The sequence below is a fragment of the Oncorhynchus gorbuscha genome, linkage group LG01 (assembly GCF_021184085.1).
Source record: "Oncorhynchus gorbuscha isolate QuinsamMale2020 ecotype Even-year linkage group LG01, OgorEven_v1.0, whole genome shotgun sequence".
NCBI lineage: Eukaryota > Metazoa > Chordata > Actinopteri > Salmoniformes > Salmonidae > Oncorhynchus > Oncorhynchus gorbuscha.
In genome coordinates this window covers 16,176,742-16,201,908 of record NC_060173.1, presented here as the reverse complement: position 1 = coordinate 16,201,908, position 25,167 = coordinate 16,176,742, and the positions used below count along the sequence as shown (strand labels likewise).

Genomic DNA, 25,167 nt, shown 5'->3' with positions numbered 1-25,167 from the left:
CACAAACGTTTCAAAAGAAGGCAAATCATTAGGACACCCATTTTTGTCGTGATTGTGATGTTGCCAGATTGACTTTAGATGCATTATAACTTTACCCAGTTTACTCAAATTGAGGGGACCACCATATTTTAGCTATTTATTTATCTAGTAACAGTAACGTCAATGGCAACTTCTCTATAAAGTAAATTTGACATATGGCAAAGTTGTTTCATACTAATTATTTAGCAGTGTCATCGTATTTCCATGCCACTATTACATTATCCTCCGAGGTGCAATCCATGTCTTGGGCACAAAAAAATGATGAATGCAAACTAATGTATGACCACAACAGTGTACTAACTAGCAACATGTCACAGTTGGTTGCATAGTATGACGGCGCCACCGGCCTGGAGCCAATCCGTCTAGTTTCCATATGAGATTACGTTATTTCTCGAGCTATGTTTATACAGTGCCTTGCGAAAGTATTCGGCCCCCTTGAACTTTGCGACCTTTTGCCACATTTCAGGCTTCAAACATAAATATATAAAACTGTATTTTTTTTGTGAAGAATCAACAAGTGGGACACAATCATGAAGTGGAATGACTTTATTGGATATTTCAAACCTTTTTAACAAATCAAAAACTGAAAAATTGGGCTGGTGGCAAAGACACACCCCCAAGCCAACTCATGTTTGGCTTCTATCTTGGCGCTGGAATGTATTGTCCTGTGTGGCTCAGAATGGTGCTTGCAACATCAGAGTTGTGGGTTTGATCCCCACAGGGGACTAGTATGAGAAAATCACTCACTACTGTAAATCGTTCTGCTAAATGACTCAAATCTTTAGCGGGCGTTTTACGGGCTCCTGACAAATTCTGTTATTTTGTCTTCAACATAATGTTTCTGCCATCGTTTCCTATGACCAAAAAGACAACTTAATACTAAGAAACTTGACTTGCATTGTAAAAGTTCAGGCAGTAAAGTACAAAACAGATCACAATGTACCGCCATAAAAATAAAAACATTAAAATTGTTAGTAGGAACTCAATCTACACTCAACGGCCAGTTTTAGGTACACCACCCGTTCACAAAAATGGATGGCTTCTAAAGCCACATTAAGCAGGCACAGAGGCATCAACGCATTCAGTTACTGTTTGATTTAACTAAGTGACTGAGCATAGTATGACCATTGGTGCCAGGCAAGCTGGATCCAGTATCTGCCAACCTCCTGGGCTTTTCACACACGACAGGGTCTAGGATTTACAGAGAATGGTGCAACAAACAAAAGAAGCATCCAGTCAGCAGCAGTCATGCCTGTGGGTGAAGAACAGGTTGTTGATGAGATGTCGATGGAGAATGGCAAGACAGGAGGGCCACAGACATAACGTTGTATCTCTGAACACACAACTCATCGATCCTAGTCACGGATGGGCTATTGCAAGCAGACACCCACTCCTATCAACTGGGCACTAAAAAAAAAAATCCTGGTTCCCGTTGCACCATGCTGACAGCAGTCAAGATTTGGAGTAAACAGTATTAATCCATGGACCCATCCTGCTGGCAGTGGTGTACGAGTATGGGGACTGTTTTCCTGGAACACGTTAGGTCCCTTGATACCAACTGAGCAACAAACATTTGAAACCTTGTAGAACCCATGCCCAAATAATTCAGGCTGTTCTGGAGGCAAAGAGTGGTCTGACCCAGTACCTAGATGGGTGTACCTAGTTAACTGGCAAGTTAGTGTATACAGTAGATGTAAATGCAGCAAGCAGGTAAGACTCGTCACTTTTTCCCCATTCCTCTTTTCCATATTCTTGAGCCCTCATTCTCAATGTTAGCCAGAAATTAGACAACACAAAACAATCTGGCAAAGTGCATTCGAATAAGTCAGTTTAATTTACCCTTAATACAAAAATACATGTATTTCCCCTTCCATTGAGTCTGTTTTGTGTTCCACAGAGTCATGGCCATAGTGACAGCACCTGGAGGGGCAGTGGGGCCAGGCTGTACCCGATTCTCCACCCACCTCCTAAAGTGTGCACCTCCATCTTCCCTGTCATGGAATTAGCAATGGTGGAAACATCCCCCAGCCAATTCTTGAAATCGATGACTGAGTGTGCAAGTGCACACTTTGGTAGCAGAGTAGAATCTAGATGCAAGCAGTGCTGTGTTTTGATTGACAGACGGTGCTTCTACTGGGCCTGGAGCCATCCTCTGGTCCACCTGTTTGTGGTAGTCATTCAGCTTGTCCTGCAGTTTCTTGTACATCTGAGATGGAGAGGACAAGTAATGAGGAGTATGGTGGTGCATGTTAACATTTAAACTGAGGACAGTCATGTCAGGTTTGATGTCAAGTCAGCACAGGTTGTCAAACAGATTTCAAAAACAGTATCTCGAATCAACTTACTCTGGCGTTGGTCTGGGTCTTGTTGAGCGACTGGAGGAGCTGGTTGATGGATGTGTATGGGAGCCACACCAACGGCGCTGTGGCTGAGAGGGGCCTCTGTACAACACACCATTACCAGAGAGAAACAATTAAAGGACAAACATTTGACTTTTCAATCCATTATATTGACCCTTCTCTAGAGAAGAATCAAGTGTGTTCAACTAAGATGGGTAAAACAACCATGCATCATAAACATGGGAAGTGACGTACACCGAGTGTACAAAACATTAGGAACACCTTCCTAATTATTGAGTCGCATCCCCTTTTGTCCTCAACAGCCTCAATTCATTGGGGCATGGACTCTAAGGTGTCGAAAGCGTTCCACATTGATGCTGGTCCATATTGACTCCAATGCTTCCCACAGTTGTGTAGATGTCATTTGGATGGTGGACCATTCTTGATACACAGGAAACTGTTGAGTGTTAAAAAGCCAGTAGCGTTTTAGTTATTGACACAGGTGCACCAGACACCTACCATACAGTTCTTTGTCCTGCCCAGTCACCCGCTGAATGGGACACAAATATTCCATGACTCAAGGCTTAACAATCCTTCCTTAACCGGTCACCTCTCCTTCATCTACACCGATTGAAGTGGATTTAACAAGTGACATCATAGCTTTCACCTGGTCAGTCATGTAAAGTGCAGCTGTTCCTAATATTTTGTACACAGTGTATAGTGTACCTCGATGCCAAAGTACTGGTGTCCCTTCCCCAGGAGGGCATCTACATGGATGTGTAACAACGCTGCAGCATCCACCCCCTAAACAAAACAAGCTTGTTTTATCATCCATGGGGAGCAAATACAACTACAAAAAGGTACATTTACGGACTCTTCCATTTAATTCATATCTAGGGGTCCTTCTCAGAAAATATGTCTTGCATTTAGGGCAATATAAATACATTGGACCAGTAGGGACACCATCTCCACTGCAGAGGCGCTGCCTGCAACACCACACACAGAACTGCGTTACATTTCTGGTGTTCGATTAGGGGTTTCGTTTCCTTACAGGAATAATGTTCCCCCCTCTAAATGAACACATTAAGAGGTATCAAGGCAAAACATAATTGGCGATGGCTTACTGACAAGTCACTTTCCATTCACTTTTGGGAATATGTTATCAGTGTTGTTTGTACCTGCAATGGCAGTGGAGGGTGGGTGATGCTGAGCCAGGGTGAGGCGGCTACGGGCAAGGGCGTACTCCTTCTGAAGGTCCTTTAGCTCCAGGATGTCTCTGGCCACTCAGAGACGACAAGGTTCCAGTTTAACAAGGTTTAAGCAACCGTATTAGCACAATACACGGTTGCCATTGCACTCAGGCCAGGATCATCAACTACGAGACACGGGCAGACTAATAACAGTGATAGCCCAGTAATAACAGAAATATAGAGATACTTAAAACATTAACTTAACGGACAAACAATTACAATACTGTAGAATTTAAAGAGCATGTTATCATACACACTTCCCACCATGTCCCAAACATAGTGGTGTAAAGATGGTAATGACCAAAAAGGAACATTTATAGCAGTAAATTATAATCACCACAAATAGTTATCTATGCCTATCGTATCTCACCTGGACCAGTAGTAAACTCTCCATCGTAGTTCCTCTTTGGTGAACGCAGCAGGCCTCTCATACACCGCTCTAGAAGTAGACAGTTGAGGGAGGCCAGGCAACAGTTGACCTGTTTCTGTAGACCCAGTTGAGTCCTCACCTCCCGGCCCAGACGCATGCCGTACTCAAATATCACCCTACCCGCTGGAGGACACAGATCGGGCAAAACACATCAGAAAGAAATACCGCCAGCCTCATTTCTAAACTAAGTGCAAATATCTGACAGAGTCCCAGGCTCCTCTCACCTTCCCTGTAGTTGTGTCTGTTGATGTGGAAGGCGTAGAGCAGCTCGTAGTAGTTGTGGGACATCAGGTCCACTGCTCTGGACTCTGATGCTGACCACCTGCTGCCAGAAAAGAAACAAGAAGGTCCAAAACTTGATCGGATTAATCTAATACATTTATATAGTCCATAATGCGCTCTAACCAAATGTAAAGAGAATGTACAGTCGTGGCCAAAAGTTTTAAGAATGACAAATATTAAATTCCACAAAATTTGCTGCTTCGGTGTCTTTAGATATTTTTTGTCAGAAGTTACTATGGAAAACTGAAGTATAATTACAAGCATTTCATAAGTGTCAAAGGCTTTTATTGACAATTACATGAAGTTGATGCAGAGTCAATATTTGCAGTGTTGACCCTTCTTTTTCAAGACCTCTGCAATCCGCCCTGGCATGCTGACTAATGGCAGCCCATTCTTGCATAATCAATGCTTGTAGCTTGTCAGAATTTGTGGGGTTTTGTTTGTCCACTCGCCTCTTGAGGATTGACCACAAGTTCTCAATGGGATTAAGGTCTGGGGGGGTTTCCTGGCCATGGACCCAAAATATTGATGTTTTGTTCCCCGAGCCACTTAGTTATCACTTTTTCCGTATGGCAAAGTGCTCCATCATGCTGGAAAAGGCATTGTTCATCACCAAACTGTTCCTGGATGGTTGGGAGAAGTTGCTCTCTGAGGATGTGTTGATACCATGCTTCATTCATGGCTGTGTTCTTAGGCAGAATTGTGAGTGAGCCCACTCCCTTGGCTGAGAAGCAACCCCACACATGAATGGTCTCAGGATGCTTTACTGTTGGCATGACACAGGACTGATGGTAGCGGTCACCCTGTCTTCTCCAGACAAGCTTTTTTCCAGATGCCTCAAACAATCGGAAAGGGGATTCATCAGCGAAAATGACTTTACCCCAGTCCAATCCCTGTACCTGTTGCAGAGTTTCAGTCTGTCCCTGTTGTTTTTCCTGGAGAGAAGTGGCTTCTTTGCTGCCCTTCTTGACACCAGGCCATCCTCCAAAGTCTTCACCTCACACCTGCCTGCTGCGATTCCTGTGCAAGCTCTGTACTGGTGGTACCCTGATCCTGCAGCTGAATCAACTTTAGGAGATGGTCCTGGAGCTTGCTGGAGTTTCTTGGGCGCCCTGAAGCCTTCACAACAATTGAACCGCTCTCCTTGAAGTTCTTGATGATCCGATAAATGGTTGATTTAGGTGCAATCTTACTGGCAGCAATATCCTTGCCTGTGAAGCCCTTTGTGCAAAGAAATGATGATGGCACGTGTTTCCGTGCAGGCAACCATGGTTGACAGAGGAAGAACAATGATTCCAAGCACCACCCTCCTTTTGAAGCTTCCAGTCTGTTATTCGAACTCAATCAGCATGACAGAGTGATCTCCAGCCTCCTCGTCAACACTCACACCTGTGTTAACGAGATAATTACTGACATGATGTCAGCTGGTCCTTTTGTGGCAGGGCTGAAATGCAGTGAAAATGTTTTTTGGGGGTTCATTTGCATGGCAAAGAGGGACTTTGTAATTAATTGCAATTCATCTGATCACTCTTCATAACATTCTGGAGTATATGCAAATTACCATCATACAAACTGAGGCAGCAGACTTTGTGAAAATTAATATTTGTGTCATTCTCAAAACATTTGCCCACTACTGTATGTGTGTCTACCTCATCGTGCAGGTTGACGTAGGAGAACTGGACCAGGTCCTGAAGTTGAGAACGCTCACACAGAACCACAACAAGCTGACGCAAACAGTCTAACTGGCTGCTGGAGTCAGGGTTCTGTGTGAGGGCTTCGTAGGTTTGGCTGTAGTGTCCAGGTGATGCTTGAAGATGTGGGTCCACAGGGCAGCCTGACTCCTGGGGTCGTTGACGGCCTCCGTGATGACCAGAGTGGCTAGATGGATGACCAGCTCTGGCAGACCAACGTCCTCCAGCAACCGCAGCACCTAACACACACTTGAGAATAAGTAAAAACACTACAAAAAAATACAAAAAAAACTAATTCCACACACATCCAGATTGAAAGGGTTCGTTGGGCACGAGCACCCAACTACATTTAATAAATAATCCAATAATATATTATTTAAAAACCGGTTCCCATAGTAACCTTGTTGTAGTACTGTAGTCTCGGTGCAGCCGCACCTTCCTCCTCGGCTCCAGTCAATCTCAGAAGAAACTCCTCCCTCTCCACCTTTGCCGCAGCCTCCTGGAAACACTGCAGTGCCTGGACACAACATGCCACAAATGGGGGTCAGAAAACAGCTACTGGTGCTGCTCTGTCACACCTGTGAAGCAACAACTTTCAGCCACTACACCTTCTGTACTATCGCAACAACTCTTCCCATGGTCATAATGACACGTTGAAATGCAACAGCAACCCTTAAAGTGGAACTGACTGCATTTGAGCAACATGATATCTGATTAACATATGTTAATGTCAACCCCCAGGAAGCATGACACGTTTTAAAACATTTTCTGACAAGTGAGCACTTAGTATACGTAAACTTAAATGACCAGATCTAAGGCATTTGTGAAAGTTCTATAGCAATATAGAGTGGGAAAGCAGCCATGCGTTTGGACAATTAACTGCAGTAAATATAACATCCCTCATCCAGGACCAGCGTCTACGCAGACCGGTGCGCCATAGCCAAATCGGAGCTACAGTAGGCCTTTATTTGCCTCAGGCCTGCAATCATTCACAGTGAACTGGACTGTGTGTTTACAGGCAATTACAGTAGTACGACTTTTGATCAATAGAACGCAGTCGCCAAAAGCCTGAAAATACACCTGCATGGATTTTTGCAAATATGTCAATACCACTTGGGAGTCCTCTTACATTTGGGAACTTTACAGTCCTATTGATCAAACAAACATGAAAAGGTAGGCTCTCTCTCCCTCAGTTATGGACATCAACATAAAGATCAACAATTAATACTAGCCAGAGAAAGATGAGCTAACATTAACGAAGGAACATTAGATAAACCAAAACTTCAACTAGTTGGCCGTCAAAATTGCACTGATAAATGATAGGGAATTGTAGCCTTTTCGTTCTTCTGCAGTTTACCTGCTAACAACGCATGCTTGTCCCAACCAAGCACCCAAAGTTAACTGATTGTATTGTCATTCCCAGCCTTTGTTACATTCGTCCTTTTTTAATCCAAAATATTGAGCCTTTGAAACTGAAACGGTGCATCCCGAATGTAGGTAGCAAACATTGTACCAGGACAGCTGTGATTTACAACCTGATAGCAATAGTTTGGCTGGCTTGCTAGCTAGCTAGCTCCAGACACAAATGAGAGAATGCCTTACTCTGACCATTTTACTCAACCTAACAGAGCTGGTTAGGCTGTTTACAGGTTATCCAGAGCGTTCATGACTAACTTTCTTTGCCTACGTTTACTGACACCAGCCACATTCAGCAGGTGTTGATGTTCGTAAATTCATCAGTTATTCTGAGCTCTGGCATACTCAGATGAGTGCTCTGAGATATGCTAACCGGATAACAGTCGTTCAAGTTCTTGCTAGCTAACCAAATGACACCTGCATCTCTAGCTGTGTATAGCCACCGGAAAACGATATGAGGGGAAAAAGTTATTCGACCCACTCCTCCAATGACATGACATCTTCCTAGCAGCTAGCTAACATTAGGCTCCGTGTTTTTAGCTTGTTGCCTATTAGCCACATTATGACCGACTTGTGGTCATCGCCGTTGTTAGTTTGATTGTATTGTCATTCCCAGCCTTTGTTACATTCATCTGTTTTTGTACAAAATTATGAGTCATTGAAACACTGCATCCCTGAATGAAGGCAGCAAAACATTGTACCAGGCCAGCTGGGATTTACCTGATAGCAATCATTTTTAACTACCAAGAAATGTACTGGTGAATTATACACACTGAACAAAAATAACACACAACATGTGTTGGTCCCATGTTTCATGACCTGAAATAAAAGATCTCAGAAATGTTCCATACACACAAAAAAAAAACATTTTCAAATTTTGTGCATAAGTGTTTACATCAATGTTAGTGAGCATTTCTCCTTTGCCAGGAAAATCCATCCACCTGACAGGTGGCATATCAAGAGGGTGATTAAACGGAATCTTCATTACACAGGTGCACCTTGTGCTGGGGGCAATAAAAGGCCACTAAAATGTACAGTTGTGTCACAACAATGCCACAGATTTCTCAAGTTCTCCACCAGAAATTTTGCCTGACAATTTAATATTAATTTCTCTACCATAAGCCACATCCAATGTAGTTTTAGAGAATTTGGCAGTACGTTGAACCGACCTCAACTGCAGACCACGTGTAATCAAGCCAGCCCAGAACCTCCACATCTGGATTCTTTACCTGCGGGATTGTCTGAGACTAGCCACCCGGACAGCTGATAAAACAGTAGTATTTCTGTCTGTAATAAAGCCCTTTCGTGGGGAGAAACTCCTGATTGGCAGGGCCTGGCTCCCAAGTGGATGGGTCTATGCCCTCCTAGGCCCACCTATGGAATGTTGAGGCAAATAAAAAAAAAGTTATATCTTAAAGTTTTTGACTGATATGATTGTCTGTTTGTTCCATATGTGAAAAGAAGTTTAAAACGCTGTTAGTTCCACTTTAAAACACACACCTTCTGTCCCTCTCCGTTGGCCAGGTAACATTGGCCCAGCATGAAGCGGCAGGAGCCCACGTTAACCTGACACCAAGGCCCAATGAGACGCATATACTCCTGAAGGGAGAGAAAAGGAGAGCTTAAGAAAATATTATATTTAAAAATGCATCAGTTGGCTAATTAATTAAATCTGCCTAAATCAATAAATACATATTTATTGTCCCACTTAGGACATTGGTTATGCAGTCAAGGTAAAAAAAAAAAAAAACATGATGCAACACAAATAGTGTGTGAGATAGTTGAGTCCGTGGGAAGAGTCTCACCTGAAGTTGTGCGTACTGGCAGTTGTCCATCAGACACTCAGGGAACTGGAAGCTAAGGTTGTTGGGCCGGCTGTAAAGATAGTGTTAAGGGCCAACCTTGACATTATTTACAGTGCACCTCATTGCAACCCTCTAAGGCTAAAGTCAAATCTTTGCCTAAAGCACATCAAATGTAGCTTCGCCTCACTTTAATAGCATAGCATGTGCTAGCCATGTGGTGTGTAATAACCTTGCATAAAGCATATTAACTCTAGCCTCGACTAGCCAAGCAGTGTATGAGGACAGAAATAACATTGCCTAAATATCCATTTTGGGGCTCGCCCAGCTTAAAAAATATGCCAGCTGTGTAGATAACCTTTCCTAGGGAAACACCAACTTTTGCTTAGCCAAGCACAGTCCTGTGTGTGTGGTAGGATACAGTTGCCGAGCCAGCAGGGTGACCATGCTGGAGACCATGTGGGGCCAGTGGAGCAGGGCTGTGCCCGGGGAGGGGCTGTGCTGCTTGGAGTAGATTTGGGTAATGATGGCCTTCCGCGCTACGCTCTGGTACAACAGCTCCACCACCGTCTGGGGGCTCCGGACTAAGGGGAAAAGAAAACGGAGTTGGATATAGGGATCTGATCAGGAAAATTCAGACAAAAGTATGATATTGGTTTGGCTTATCTAGGCATATTGCAATTTTACCTTTATTTAACCAGGCAAGTCAGTTAAGAACATATTCTTATTTTCAATGACAGCCTGGGAACAGTGGGTTAACTGCCTGTTCAGGGGCAGAACGACAGATTTGTACCTTGTCAGCTCAGGGGTTTGAACTCGCAACCTTCCGGTTACTAGTCCAACGCTCTAACCACTAGGCTATGCTGCTGTACGAATAGAGGGCAATGTCAGAAAAGCAGGAATTCCTGCTTAAAACAGGAAAAAAAGTAATCTCTTAGAGAGACGGAGGCTACACATAGGACCTGACCTGATCTGTTGCTAGCCATAGCTGGAGAATCAGACAGCTCCAGGACTGACAGGTGCTGTAGGTTGGCATCTCTGGAGGGAGAACACAATGTCAACCAGGCAGAATTCACTGAATTCAATACTGTGTGTTGTGTTGCGATGGAATGTGTGTTTGTGTGCGTGCGTACATGATGTCAAGAGGCACGGTGGTGGTCAAGCTCTGGGTGATGTGTTTGAGGAGAGAAGCTGAGAGGAGCGGGGGGGATCAGGTCCTGTTGTAGCTGGAGCAGCCACTACATGTTGGTCAAACAATTTCACAAATGTGGCTGTTTTAAAATCTTTGCCATGCTGTAATAAAGCCTTTAAACTTTTTTCCCCATTAGAACAGCCTCTGGTATTACTTACAATTTATTTAGTGTTGTTTACACTTCCAAATATTTATACTAACCCTCCTTTTTCTTGATATTATTGTCATGGTCATCATTATAATAAGTAATGTCATCAATAGGCTTAGTATGGCAGCCTTGTATGACAACCATCGAGCTGTAGGCCAAAGAGCGCATCCTGTTTATTCTTAATACTGTAACTTAGGCATGCATTTCAATTAGTGATGCACCGATATGACATTTTCGACCAATACCGATGTCCAATATTTTCCTTGCCAAAAAAAAACAATACCAATATTTAATATTTTAGCAGCCTTAAGTATTCTAGTACAGTTAAATAGTTAACATGGACGCAGCAGTCTAAGGCATTGCATCTCAGTGCAAAAGGCGTCACTACAGTCCCTCTACAAATGATCGTCCCACTAAGTGAAAACTAGATGGGATGGCGTATCGCTACATAATGCTGTGGTAGCCATGCTGGTTAAGTGTGCCTTGAATTCTAAATAAAATCACTGACAGTGTCACCAGCAAAGCACACCCACACCATAACACCTCCTCCCTGCTTTACGGTGGGAAATACACATGCAGAGATCCATTCACCCACACTGCGTCTCACAAAGACACAGCGGTTGGAACCAAAAATGTCACATTTGGACATTCCAGGCCAAAGGACAGATTTCCACCAGTCTAATGTCCATTGCTCGTGTTTCTTGGCCCAAGCAAGTCTCTTCTTATTGGTGTCCTTTAGTAGTGGTTTCTTTGCAGAAATTCAACCATGCCTCTGAGCTGTGTCTGTTACTTGAACTCTGAAGCATTTATTTGGGCTGCAATTTCTGAAGCTTGTAACGCCAGTGAACTAATCCTCTGCAGCAGAGGTAACCCTGGGTCTTCCTATCCTGTGGCGGACCTCATGAGAGCCAGCTTCATCATAGCCCTTGATGTTTAAAAAAAAATGTACTTAAAGAAACTTTCTTGAAATGTTCCGGATTGACTTACCTAATGATGGACTATCATTTCTCTTTGCTTATTTGAGCTGTTCTTGCCATAATATGGACTTGGTCTTTTACCAAATAGGGCCAACTTCAAAACTGATTGGCCCAAATGCATTAAGGAAAGAATTTCCACAAATTAACTTTTAACAAGGCATATCTGTTAATTGAAATGCATTCCAGGGGCTTATTTCATGAAGCTGGTTGAGAGAATGCCAAGACTGTGCAAAGCTGTCAAAGTAAAGGGTGCATCATTTGAAAAATCTCAAATATAAAATATATTTTGATTTGTTTAACACTTTTTTTTGCTTAATACATGAAATAACACATGGAATCATGTATTATGTTTTCACTAGTATTCTACAATGTAGAACATTTGACAAAATAAAAACCATGTAATGAGTAGGTGTGTTAACTTTTGACTGGTACTATATATTAGCCATGGTATAGTGTGGTAGGTATAGCATGGTATAATATAGGTCTTACCTATGGTGAGAGACCCTTCTCCTCCTGGCTCCGAGTCAGTCTCCAGGTCCATCTCTATGATCAGCATGGCCATGGCTGCCAAAGGGTTACGGACGTCCTGTAGTTTGTTATGGATGTCCTCGATCACATTCTCACTACGATGGGAATGAAAGATGCATAACAGTCAGTCACGAAACTCCACATAGCACGGCAATGCCTGCATGTGAATGACCCATAGGAGGTCAAGAATATTTGTTGGTTGAAATTATTTTTCCTATGACAATTTTTCCCCAAATCATTAATTGACTTTCAACTGGCCTCCATAGACAGTACATAGTAATTTTCTAAAACTGTTGAGGTGTGCGCGTACTGACTTGCTGTTGGCCAGTAAGTTCTCCAGCAGCATCTCCGCACGGGCCCTCTCAGGTGACTGGAGATGTTCCAGGGCTTTCTCCATCTTGTAGGCCATGTCCCCCGGCACCGCGTCACTCACCAGCCTCACACACTGCACCAGCTGTAGCACGTCACGACCAACCTCCGGGTCTGGACATAGGGAAACATGGTACGAGGAGAAACTGGGATGAGTTAGGGAGTCCTGCAGAGCCAAAATGGCAAACCATGTCTACCTTTTCAACAAGGAGAAACAAATTCACGTTGAACCACTTAAAGTGTGAATGGCTACACTTGACAAAAACCCAGTAGGTAAAGAGCTCTCTGGATCTAAAATGGCTACTATACATTCTCAGACACAGATGAATGAGAGAGGTCTTTACCCTCAGCCACAGGTGTCTCTTCCTCTGAGAACAGGTACTCATCAAAATACAGGTACAGGTGCTCCACAGCAAAGCAGGGCACCAGGAATGACACAAAGCCCTGGATCAAACAGTCACATATTCACTGCAATCCAGCAAAATTATTTTAATATGAAACATGAAGAAAATATGTTTTAAATGACCAGGTTTCCTTTGTCCCCTTTTGGGTCACATGGTCCCAAATCAACTAAACATATGCAAGAATGTAGTGTAATGTAGTCTCGCTTCCAATCTGTACCTTCTTCAGCACACAAACCATGTGTGTATGTGGGTTGAGCAGCAGGCCCAGTGGTGTGGCCAGACCCTCCTGGTACTGTAGACAGACAGCAGGCATAGAACTTGGACCAGAACTCTACCTGTAGCTGCCTGTACTCCTCCTGGCTGAACTCAAACTTTGCAGCTAGAGGGGGAAAGAGCCATACATGTAGGAAACGCAGCAGAAACAAGCTGAGAAAAAAGTCAGAAGGAGACGCTGTGTGAGTAAGCTGGAGAGAGAATACGCAGAAAGCAGGGAGCCTTGTCTAGCTTACCTCCTCCACAGCGACAGTCACCTCTTTCTTGAGGGTCTCCCATGGGAGATCAGTGATTCGCTCTGTGCCTCTCCTGTAAATCTGTAGGGCTTTGACTATAGCAGAGGCAGTGAATCTCAGGAGGGGAGAAGAGCATGTCCAGGTAGGTCTCCTGTCATAACACAATAGATAGGACAAATGATCTTTTTTTCTGATGTGGGAAGGCACAATAGTGACAATATGGAATAAGAGGATACTGATAAATTGCAATGATGTTTGGATAGAGGGTGATGTCATCAAATCAGGTTATGATTAATCAGTTAATTTAATAAATTAAATTCAGATTCATTAATTCAAATCCCATTTGATATCAGTGATGAATGATGTGGTGTTGTCTTACCCTGGGGTCCTGGTCTGCTCCGATGTGGACCTCTTCCTCAGGGCCAGGCTGCACAAACACCTGGTTCCACTGACCTGCCGTGGAACTGTGACGTCACAATGGAAGTAAGCAGAGTAGGAAATGGACAGCACTCCAAATTATATTCATTTCCCCCCAGAAAACTAAATTCACAATGTTACAGAGATCATCTCTTGATATATAGGCATACAAGTCCATTACACTATCCAAAGGATAATCAAAACATATAATAATAATATAATATATGCCATTTAGCAGACGCTTTTATCCAAAGCGACTTACAGTCATGTGTGCATACATTCTACGTATGGGTGGTCCCGGGAATCGAACCCACTACGCTGGCATTACAAGCGCCATGCTCTATGACGTATTTCACCACGGTTTGGTTGGTATCGTCTAGCCATAGGCCCCAGATGTCCGTAGAAGTGAGAGCAAAGTCCTCCAGTGTCTCCTAATCACTCCAGGACACACAGGAGAAGAGTCAGGCTGACAAAACATTATATTACTGATGATACTTTCCACACAATATCAAAATTCCAGACCGACAAACATTCTTCCGCAAAGACAACCCCTACCCACTCTCACACACACCCACCACACCTCTCCTTCAGTTACCTGTGTGGCGAACAGTGAGGAGATGTGGTCCAGGCTGTAGCAGTTGTCTGTGGCCACCAGCTGCAGCGCAGTGAACTGTCCCCTGGAAGGTACGGCCAGGTAGATGGCCAGACACAGCCCTGTGGCATGAGAAGACTAGCCGCAGCCGATGGCCCTGTCCTGGGGAACGCGTCACCCCCCGGCACGCTGGAATTTATTCCAACATGTCAGCCTCCATCAGACATGCCTGGTCCTGTAGGGTGAGGGAGGGGGGAAGAAGGGACTTCCCATGTTAGCAAAAAAACAGCTTGTTAGATTTTTGTAAAAAAATAATATTTTGTTGATATCCAGGTTAATATTCCTCATATTTTAATCAATTAGGCCTACTTTTAGATCCAAATGAAAAAGGACATAAAATTGCAATCCGTTGGGGTTAAATTGCTCTGTCCATTTGCGATATTACAACAGAGACGTCGCGTTAACAAAAAATAACACTTATTCCCTCAGCAATCATTGCACATAGGATAGAACGGCAGAGTATGTATGTACTACCATTTATTTTGTTCTACGTTTCTTGGGGAGACCAGTGGCACTGATTCACAGATCTCAGCTTTAACAGGATGTTTATTTTATTTAACCTTCATTTAACTAGGCAAGTCAATTAAGGCAAATTCTTATTTACAATGACGGCCTACCCCGGCCAAAGCTTAACCCGGACAACCCTATGGGACTCCGGTTGTAAAACAGTTTGGAATCGAACCAGGGTCTTTAGTGACGCCTCTAGCACTGAAATGAATTGTCTTAGACCGCTGCGCCACTCAGGACCCCAAAATGTCATGCTTCTGACCACAGAATTCAATAGAACAATCTCTCTATGGGACTGACCCTATAGGACCACATGCGTAGTTTATGGTCCTGACACAGAGCCAAGATGAAGGTGTCGTCCTCCAGTTTCCTTACTGCCAGACTCAGGGCCAGGTCCCCAGGGCCCTGCTCACCTCTGGACAGGACACACATGGAGGGTTACACATACACACGAACAAAAGAACCAGGGTTGGTTTACACAATGGGGCGATTACACGGACCCAGACTCAATCTATTCATGAAGTAAAAAACATGTCTTTAACCTGATGGCAGTTGGCATCCAGCCAGCCAGTCTCTCAATCACAGAGCTTGTCTTCAGCTCCAGAATGGTCAACCTGGCCTGTGTGTCGTGTGGGGGCAGTGTGACGACCAGGATACCCCCTGCAGGTGATGCAAGGGCGTAATGGGCCTCTCCCTGGTGGCTGAGCCAGGCTGAGGCGGTGGGGCCTACTGTCTGGCCCATAGGGCTCCGCTGTGGGCCGGGTCCTGCAGACTAATTTTCCCCACGTCTGAAAATATGGACTGCATCTCGAGCTCTGTCACCAGCTCCTGTAGGAGAGAGGTAAGAGAGAGAGAAAATTATATTTGTATACAGCACAAATCATTTCTCCCCACTCCACTGCGTTGGACATACGATTCATGCATTTTGGTTTAGAAGCACCCTAAAGAGGGACTGTGGCAGCACAGTCTGGTTGGTGACAATGAGGATGGTGACATTGTTGAGGGTCTCCTGGATGTGTACGCCTCCGGGCAGCAGAGGGCAGTGTGTGATCTTGAGTTTAACAGCACTGTTCAGTAGGTTGGTGTCCAGAGACTGCTGCACCAGCTGCACTGTGTCCCCGGAGGTGGACCTGGAGAGAAGACGTAGATGAGACAGCAAGTCAAAGCCAGATGGCTTTGGGATGTGCTGGGTGGATGGGAGGAAGTCACAGGATTACTATAGGGGATACGGGTGTACATCTGTGGATTAAGCAAATGAGGGGTTGAGGTCAGGTCAGATCCCCTTAAGGGAGAAATTATGGTGTATTACCCTCTTCCTGTCAAACCATATTTGATGTAAGGATTGGAGAGGAGGAGGAGGGCCTATTTTGGAGTATGTACACTTGTGTTGGTGGAAACATGTTTTGTCTAATGCAGCTGTATTGATCCTCTGGGAAGAATAAACTTTGTTAAGCTTTCATAATGTCCATTGAGTATTTTACTCAGCATTAGAACCTAACAGTACCTAGTGATGTTACGTTTGATACCGTCGAAATCGCTAAGCAGTTTACTTCCCTCAAGACTAGTCCAGCTGGAGTGGAAACGCACGTGCAAGCAGTTGATCCCGACATCACTTGGGTACACTGCAGCATCCCCCGAGAGGCTCTTGCTGCCAAGGGAATGCCTGACAGCTTGAAATATGTTTTAGACACTTTGTGAAAATGGCTAACTTTGTTAAAGCAAGGCCCCTGAACTCTCGAGTGTTTTCTGCACTATGCAAAGATATGGGCAGCGACCATGTAACGCTTTCACAACATACAGAAGTGCGCTGGTTATCAAGGAGCAAAGTATTGACACATTTGTTTTTTAATTGAGAGACAAGCTTAAAGTTTACTTTAGACAGCCAGAGGTCATGAGCAAATTGTTCAGCATGTTTTTTTTTAAATCTGGTGGGACATAACCAGGACTGTCATGTTTGTCATTTATTATCATGTCTTGTCCCTGTGCTCCCCATTCTATTCGTTTCCCTCTGCTGGTCTTATTTGGTTCTTTCCCTCCTTCTATCCCTCTCTCTCCCCCTCCCTCTCTCACTCTCTCGCTCTCTCTTCTCTCTATCGTTCCGTTCCTGCTCCCAGCTGTTCCTATTCCCCTAATCATCATTTAGTCTTCCCACACCTGTTCCCGATCCTTTCCCCTGATTAGAGTCCCTATTTATTCCTTTGTGTTCCGTTCCTGTCCCGTCGGTTCCTTGTTTAGTATTCACCATGCTGTGATTGCGTTTCGCCCTGTCCTGTCGTGTTTTTGCTGTGATTGTGTATCGCCCTGTCCTGTCGTGTTTTTTGCCTTCATCAGATGCTGCGTGTGAGCAGGTGTCTCTGTCAACTACGGCCTGCGCCTACCCGAAGCGACCTGCAGTCTGTGGCCGCTTCTCCAGTTATTCCCCTCTACAGACTAGAGGATTTTTGTTATTCCCTGTTTGGACTTAAATAAACTCTGTTTCTGTTAAGTCGCTTTTGGGTCCTCTTTCACCTGCATGACAGAAGGAACCGACCAAGGAATGGACCCAGCGACTTCAGACGCTCGTTACACTGCCGTCGAGATCCAAGGAGCCATGCTCGGCAGACACGAGCAGGAATTGTCTGCTGCTCGCCATGCCGTGGAGAACCTGGCCGCTCAGGTTTCCGACCTCTCTGGACAGTTCCAGAGTCTACGTCTCGTGCCACCTGTTACTTCCTGGCCTGCCGAGCCTCCAGAACCTAGGGTTAATAACCCACCTTGCTACTCCGGGCAGCCCACTGAGTGCCGCTCCTTTCTCACGCAGTGTGAGATTGTGTTCTCTCTCCAACCCAACACATACTCTAGAGAGAGAGCTCGGGTTGCTTACGTCATTTCACTCCTTACTGGCCGGGCTCGAGAATGGGGCACAGCTATCTGGGAGGCAAGGGCTGATTGCTCTAACAAGTTCCAGAACTTTAAAGAGGAGATGATTCGGGTTTTTGACCGTTCAGTTTTTGGTGGGGAGGCTTCTAGGGCCCTGGCTTCCTTATGCCAAGGTGAACGGTCCATAATGGATTATTCTATTGAGTTTCGCACTCTTGCTGCCTCTAGTGAGTGGAACGAGCCGGCGCTGCTCGCTCGTTTTCTGGAGGGACTCCACGCAGTGGTTAAGGATGAGATTCTCTCCCGGGAGGTTCCTTCAGATGTGGACTCTTTGATTGCTCTCGCCATCCGCATAGAACGACGGGTAGATCTTCGTCACCGGGCTCGTGGAAGAGAGCTCGCATCAACGGTATTTCCCTGCTCCGCATCGCAACCATCTCCCTCCTCTGGCTTTGAGACTGAGCCCATGCAGCTGGGAGGGATTCGCATCTCGAATAAGGAGAGGGAACGGAGGATCACCAACCGCCTGTGCCTCTATTGCGGAGTTGCTGGACATTTTGTTAATTCATGTCCAGTAAAAGCCAGAGCTCATCTGTAAGCGGAGGGCTACAGGTGAGCGCAACTACTCAAGTCTCTCCATCAAAGTCCTGTACTACTTTGTCGGTCCACCTACGCTGGACCGGTTCGGGTGCTACATGTAGTGCCTTGATAGACTCTGGGGCTGAGGGTTGTTTCATGGACGAAGCATGGGTTCGGAAACATGACATTCCTTTCAGAGAGTTAGAGAAGCCTACGCCCATGTTCGCCTTAGATGGTAGTCATCTTCCCAGTATCAGATTTGAGACACTACCTTTAACCCTCACAGTATCTGGTAACCACAGTGAGACTATTTCTTTTTTGATTTTCCGTTCACCGTTTACACCTGTTGTTTTGGGTCATCCCTGGCTAGTATGTCATAATCCTTCTATTAATTGGTCTAGTAATTCTATCCTATCCTGGAACGTTTCTTGTCATGTGAAGTGTTTAATGTCTGCCATCCCTCCCGTTTCTTCTGTCCCTACTTCTCAGGAGGAACCTGGCGATTTGACAGGAGTGCCGGAGGAATATCATGATCTGCGCACGGTCTTCAGTCGGTCCCGAGCCAACTCCCTTCCTCCTCACCGGTCGTATGATTGTAGTATTGATCTCCTTCCGGGGACCACTCCTCCTCGAGGTAGACTATACTCTCTGTCGGCTCCCGAACGTAAGGCTCTCGAGGATTATTTGTCTGTGTCTCTTGACGCCGGTACCATAGTGCCTTCTTCTTCTCCGGCCGGGGCGGGGTTCTTTTTGTTAAGAAGAAGGACGGTACTCTGCGCCCCTGCGTGGATTATCGAGGGCTGAATGACATAACGGTTAAGAATCGTTATCCGCTTCCCCTTATGTCATCAGCCTTCGAGATTCTGCAGGGAGCCAGGTGCTTTACTAAGTTGGACCTTCGTAACGCTTACCATCTCGTGTGCATCAGAGAGGGGACGAGTGGAAAACGGCGTTTAACACTCCGTTAGGGCATTTTGAGTACCGGGTTCTGCCGTTCGGTCTCGCCAATGCGCCAGCTGTTTTTCAGGCATTAGTTAATGAGGTTCTGAGAGACATGCTGAACATTTTTGTTTTTGTCTATCTTGACGATATCCTGATTTTTTCTCCGTTCAGCTCGAGATTCATGTTCAGCACGTAAAGGCTGACGTGTTCTTTTCAGCGCCTTTTGGAGAATTGTCATTCAGATACGTAAAGGCTGAGAAGTGCTCTTTTCATGTCTGCGCTAAGGTCCAAGCTGTCAGTGATTGGCCCGTTCAAGGTCACGTGTCGAGTTGCAGCGCTTTTTAGGTTTCGCTAATTTCTATCGGCGTTTCATTCGTAATTTCGGTCAAGTTGCTGCCCCTCTCACAGCTCTTACTTCTGTCAAGACGTGTTTTAAGTGGTCCGGTTCCGCCCAGGGAGCTTTTGATCTTCTAAAAGAACGTTTTACGTCCGCTCCTATCCTCGTTACTCCTGACGTCACTAGACAATTCATTGTCGAGGTTGACGCTTCAGAGGTAGGCGTGGGAGCCATTCTATCCCAGCGCTTCCAGTCTGACGATAAGGTTCATCCTTGCGCTTATTTTTCTCATCGCCTGTCGCCATCTGAGCGCAACTATGATGTGGGTAACCGTGAACTGCTCGCCATCCGCTTAGCCCTAGGCGAATGGCGACAGTGGTTGGAGGGGGCGACCGTTCCTTTTGTCGTTTGGACAGACCATAAGAACCTTGAGTACATCCGTTCTGCCAAACGACTTAATGCCCGTCAAGCTCGTTGGGCGTTGTTTTTCGCTCGTTTCGAGTTTGTGATTTCTTACCGTCCGGGTAGCAAGAACACCAAGCCTGATGCCTTATCCCGTCTGTTTAGTTCTTCTGTGGCTTCTACTGATCCCGAGGGGATTCTTCCTTATGGGCGTGTTGTCGGGTTAACAGTCTGGGGAATTGAAAGACAGGTTAAGCAAGCACTCACGCACACTGCGTCGCGCGCGCTTGTCCTAGTAACCTCCTTTTCGTTCCTGTTTCCACTCGTCTGGCTGTTCTTCAGTGGGCTCACTCTGCCAAGTTAGCTGGTCATCCCGGTGTTCGAGGCACTCTTGCGTCTATTCGCCAGCGCTTTTGGTGGCCGACTCAGGAGCGTGACACGCGCCGTTTCGTGGCTGCTTGTTCGGACTGCGCGCAGACTAAGTCGGGTAACTCTCCTCCTGCCGGTCGTCTCAGACCGCTCCCCATTCCTTCTCGACCATGGTCTCACATTGCCTTAGACTTCATTACCGGTCTGCCTTTGTCTGCGGGGAAGACTGTGATTCTGACGGTTGTCGATAGGTTCTCTAAGGCGGCACATTTCATTCCCCTCGCTAAACTTCCTTCCGCTAAGGAGACGGCACAAATCATTATGAGAATGTCGTCTGCTACGGGTTATCTCCGTTTCAGAGTAGTCTACCAGCCTCCTCTGTTCTCATCCCAGTTACCAGCCTTCAGAATTCATGGCCTCCCGTTAGACGCCGTTTCAGACAGAGGCCCGCAATTCACGTCACAGTTTTGGAGGGAGTTCTGTCGTTTGATTGGTGCGTCCGTCAGTCTCTCTTCCGGGTTTCATCCCCAGTCTAACGGTCAAGCAGAGAGGGCCAATCAGACGATTGGTCGCATACTACGCAGCCTTTCTTTTCGTCTTCAGAAACCCTGGGCAGAATACGCTCACTGGTCGCGTCTTGGGCAGAACAGCATCCCTGGGCAGAATACGCACCTGGAGGAGGGTGAGGTCTGCACGTTACAGGGCACAGACGGTGAGAGCCGCCAATCCAGGATTAAGAGTCAAGGTATTGTTGCGGCCTGCTACCTTCCTCCGGGCTTCTCGTAGTTGACTCCGTTTCATTGGTCCGTTCCGTGTCTCCCAGTCAAGTCTGGGCTACGACAGCCGTCCATCCTGTCTTCCATGTCTCATCCCAGTCCTTGTCCGCACCTATTTACAAGGTACATAAGATCATGGACATGCGTTCTCGGGGACGGGGTCCTTAGTGGATTGGGAGGGCGGTCCTGAGGAGAGGAGTTGGGTTCCGTCTCGGGACGTGCTGGACCGTTCACTCCGATGATTTCCTCCGTTGCCGCCAGGATTCCTCCTCGAGTGCGCCAGGAGGCGCCGGTGAGTGGGGGGTACTGTCATGTTTGTCATTTATTATCATGTCTTGTCCCTGTGCTCCCCATTCTATTCGTTTCCCTCTGCTGGTCTTATTTGGTTCTTTCCCTCCTTCTATCCCTCTCTCTCCCCTCCCTCTCTCACTCTCTCGCTCTCTCTTCTCTCTATCGTTCCGTTCCTGCTCCCAGCTGTTCCTATTCCCCTAATCATCATTTAGTCTTCCCACACCTGTTCCCGATCCTTTCCCCTGATTAGAGTCCCTATTTATTCCTTTGTGTTCCGTTCCTGTCCCGTCGGTTCCTTGTTTAGTATTCACCATGCTGTGATTGCGTTTCGCCCTGTCCTGTCGTGTTTTTGCTGTGATTGTGTATCGCCCTGTCCTGTCGTGTTTTTGCCTTCATCAGATGCTGCGTGTGAGCAGGTGTCTCTGTCAAACGGCCTGCGCCTGAACGACCTGCAGTCTGTGGCCGCTTCTCCAGTTATTCCCCTCTACAGACTAGAGGATTTTTGTTATTCCCTGTTTGGACTTAAATAAACTCTGTTTCTGTTAAGTCGCTTTTGGGTCCTCTTTCACCTGCATGACAAGGACGCTACCCTAAACATAACATTCACTCCAAATTGAACCCTACAACCTGATTTTTGAATGGAATTTACTTGGAACGCTTCCTACAGTCAAGGATTATTATTCCCAAACTAATAATTACGCCAACAGTTGTTGCCTTCTCACCAAGCTGCTTGAGTAGGGAAAAGGAGGGCTTCTTAAAGACAAACTAACAGGTCTCTGAGAGACGGAATTCTTACTGGTTGGTAGGTGATCAAATACTTATGTCATGCAATAGAATGCAAATTAATTACTTAAAAATCATACAATGTGATTTTCTGGATATTTGTTTTAGATTCCGTCTCTCACAGTTGAAGTGTACATATGATAAACATTAAAGACCTCTACATGCTTTGTAAGTAGGAAAACCTGCAAAATCGGCAGTGTATCAAATATTTGTTCTCCCCACTGTATGTATGTATGTATGTATGTATGTATGTATGTATGTATGTATGTATGTATGTATGTATGTATGTATGTATGTATGTATGTATGTATGTATGTATGTATGTATGTATGTATGTATGTATGTATGTATGTATGTATGTATGTATGTATGTATGTATGTATGTATGTATGTATGTATGTATGTATGTATGTATGTATATATGTATGTATATATAAAAAATATATAAATAGTCCGATTAATCAGTATCAGCCCTTTTTGGTCCTCCAATAATTGTTATCGGTGTTACCTCTAGTCTCCATTGTATGATTTTTCGTGTGCAAATTAACTTGAGTTGACAATGTCATATGTGATATAGCGAAGCACCTGAGTGAGTTGGGTGCACAATTACGCAGGTACTTTCCCAAAACAGATGACACAAACAACTGGATTTGTCATCCCTTTCATGCCCTGCCTCCTGTCCACTTACCGATATCTGAACAAATGAGCCTCATCGAAATTGCAACAAGTGGTTCTGTGAAAATTGAATTGAATCAGAAGCCACTGCCAGATTTCTGGATTGGGCTATGCTCAGAGTATCCTGCCTTGGCAAATCACGCTGTTAAGACACTGATGCCCTTGCAACCATGTACCTATGTGAGAGTGGATTCTCTGCCCTCACTAGCATGAAAACTAAATACAGGCACAGACTGTGTGAAATTATTTAAGACAGACTCTCTCCAATACAACCCAACATTGCAGAGTTATGTGCGTCCTTTCAAGCACACCCTTCTCATTAACTGATGGGGAGTTATTCACAATTAACAAATAAGATTTTATATGTAAGATGGTTAAATAAAGAGCAAAATGATTGATTATATTATTTGTGCCCTGGTCCTATAGGAGCTCTGTCACTTCCCACGAGCCAGGTTGTGACAAAAACTCACTCATTCTTATGTTTAATAAATGTATCGTATAGTGTGTGTGGCAGGCTTACAATGACAAAAATAAATTATTTGAGAGCGCGCTGACCCTGGTGCAGCTGAAGGTTAATTGTTTGAAGGGGTACGGGACTATAAAAAGTTTGGGAACCACTGTTCTAGACGATTCTGTGCTTCCAACTTTGTGGCAACAGTTTGGGGAATGCCCTTCTCTGTGCACAAAGTGAGGTCCATAAAGAAATGGATTGTCTAGATCGGTGTGGAAGAATTTGCCTGGCCTGCAGAGCCCTGACCTCAACCCCATCAAACACCTTTGGGATGAATTGGTTACACCGACTGCGAGCCAGGCCGAATCGCCCAACATCAGTGCCCGACCTCACTAATCCTCGCGGCTGAATGGAAACAAGTCACCACAGCAATGTTCCAACATCTAGTGGAAAGCTTTCCCGGAAGAGTGGTGGAGGCTGTTATAGCAGCAAGGGGGGGGGGGGGGGGGGCAACCTCATTAATGCCCAGGAATCTGGAATCAGATGTTCAACGTGCAGGTGTCCACATACACTACATGACCAATGGTATATAAGAACATACATAGCAAGCACAACTTGCAGGTAGTCTAGTGATTAGAGTATTGGGCTAGTAACTGAAAGGTTGCATGATCGAATCCCCAAGCTGACAATGTAAAAATCTGTCGTTCTGCCCCTGAACAAGGCAGTTAAGACTGTTCCTAGGCGGTCAGTGAAAATAAGAATTTATTCTTAACTGACTTGCCTAGTTAAATAAAGGTTAAAAAAACTCACCAGTGTATGAATCTGTTGCTAGTGATGGACAGGAGTTTTCCACTTCCCTCATAGTGAAAGCCTCCTGCACTGTCTGGGTATATCACACTGCCAGGAAGAGCATTCAGACCCGTCGAGAAACCACACATGACAGTCTCAAACTGTTTAGGTCTGACAGGTGGTTGACCACTTGTTAGGTTTGCACCATCACAACGCTCTCTTTGCCCGATAACTAAAAGACGGCTGTCAATAAACGAGGAAAACCAGACTGTGGAAAGCTGCTAACAAACAACTCATGCACCAGGATACCGATACTTGAGAATGATTTCGGCATAAGGTGTAGCTAAAGCGGCATACAGTACGGTTGGCTAACTTTGGTTTAGGTTGGCGCTCGGAGGTAACAAATGCACCTGCAGAGGATACCGTTATCATACTAACTAGCAATGTAGCTTGTTGGCCACACGCCAGCTACATGATGTCAATAGTTACCATGCATGGTGGGTTACTCATGACCATATTCTATACACAGTTTGTCATATAAACCGTTCATATGAGCAAATAAAGAGCGGGTCACTCTTTTAATATCCATGAAGATGTACCTAGGTTTACAGTTATTTCCCGGAATGTTGGTAGGGTTTCCCTCTCAAACCGACTTATTTCTATGAAACTCCTTTCTAAAACCGCCGCCATCTTCCCCTCATTGAGTTGTGGGATTGACAAGGAAATATAGCGCCTTCTCTTCTTCATTTTAAAACTGTATTAGCTAGCTTCTCCAGAGAGAACCTCTCTGGCTCTTATAAAACATAAGACCAATTAATTTAGCTACAGTAAATTAAGAAAAATAATACTAGGTGTAGCTAGTATTATGATTAAAAAAACATTTCACAAATAATAGTGATTTAGGACACTCAAATGTCCCAATTCTATAGAATAGAAACGTTATTGTTGTGTAATTCTGAGCC

At 45.1% G+C, this 25,167-nt stretch overlaps 1 pseudogene; it reads right to left on the bottom strand.

The window, feature by feature from the left end:
- Positions 1 to 582: 582 nt before the first annotated feature.
- LOC124039915 lies at positions 583 to 24,895 on the bottom strand (annotated as a pseudogene).
- Between the last annotated feature and the right edge of the window lie 272 nt (positions 24,896 to 25,167).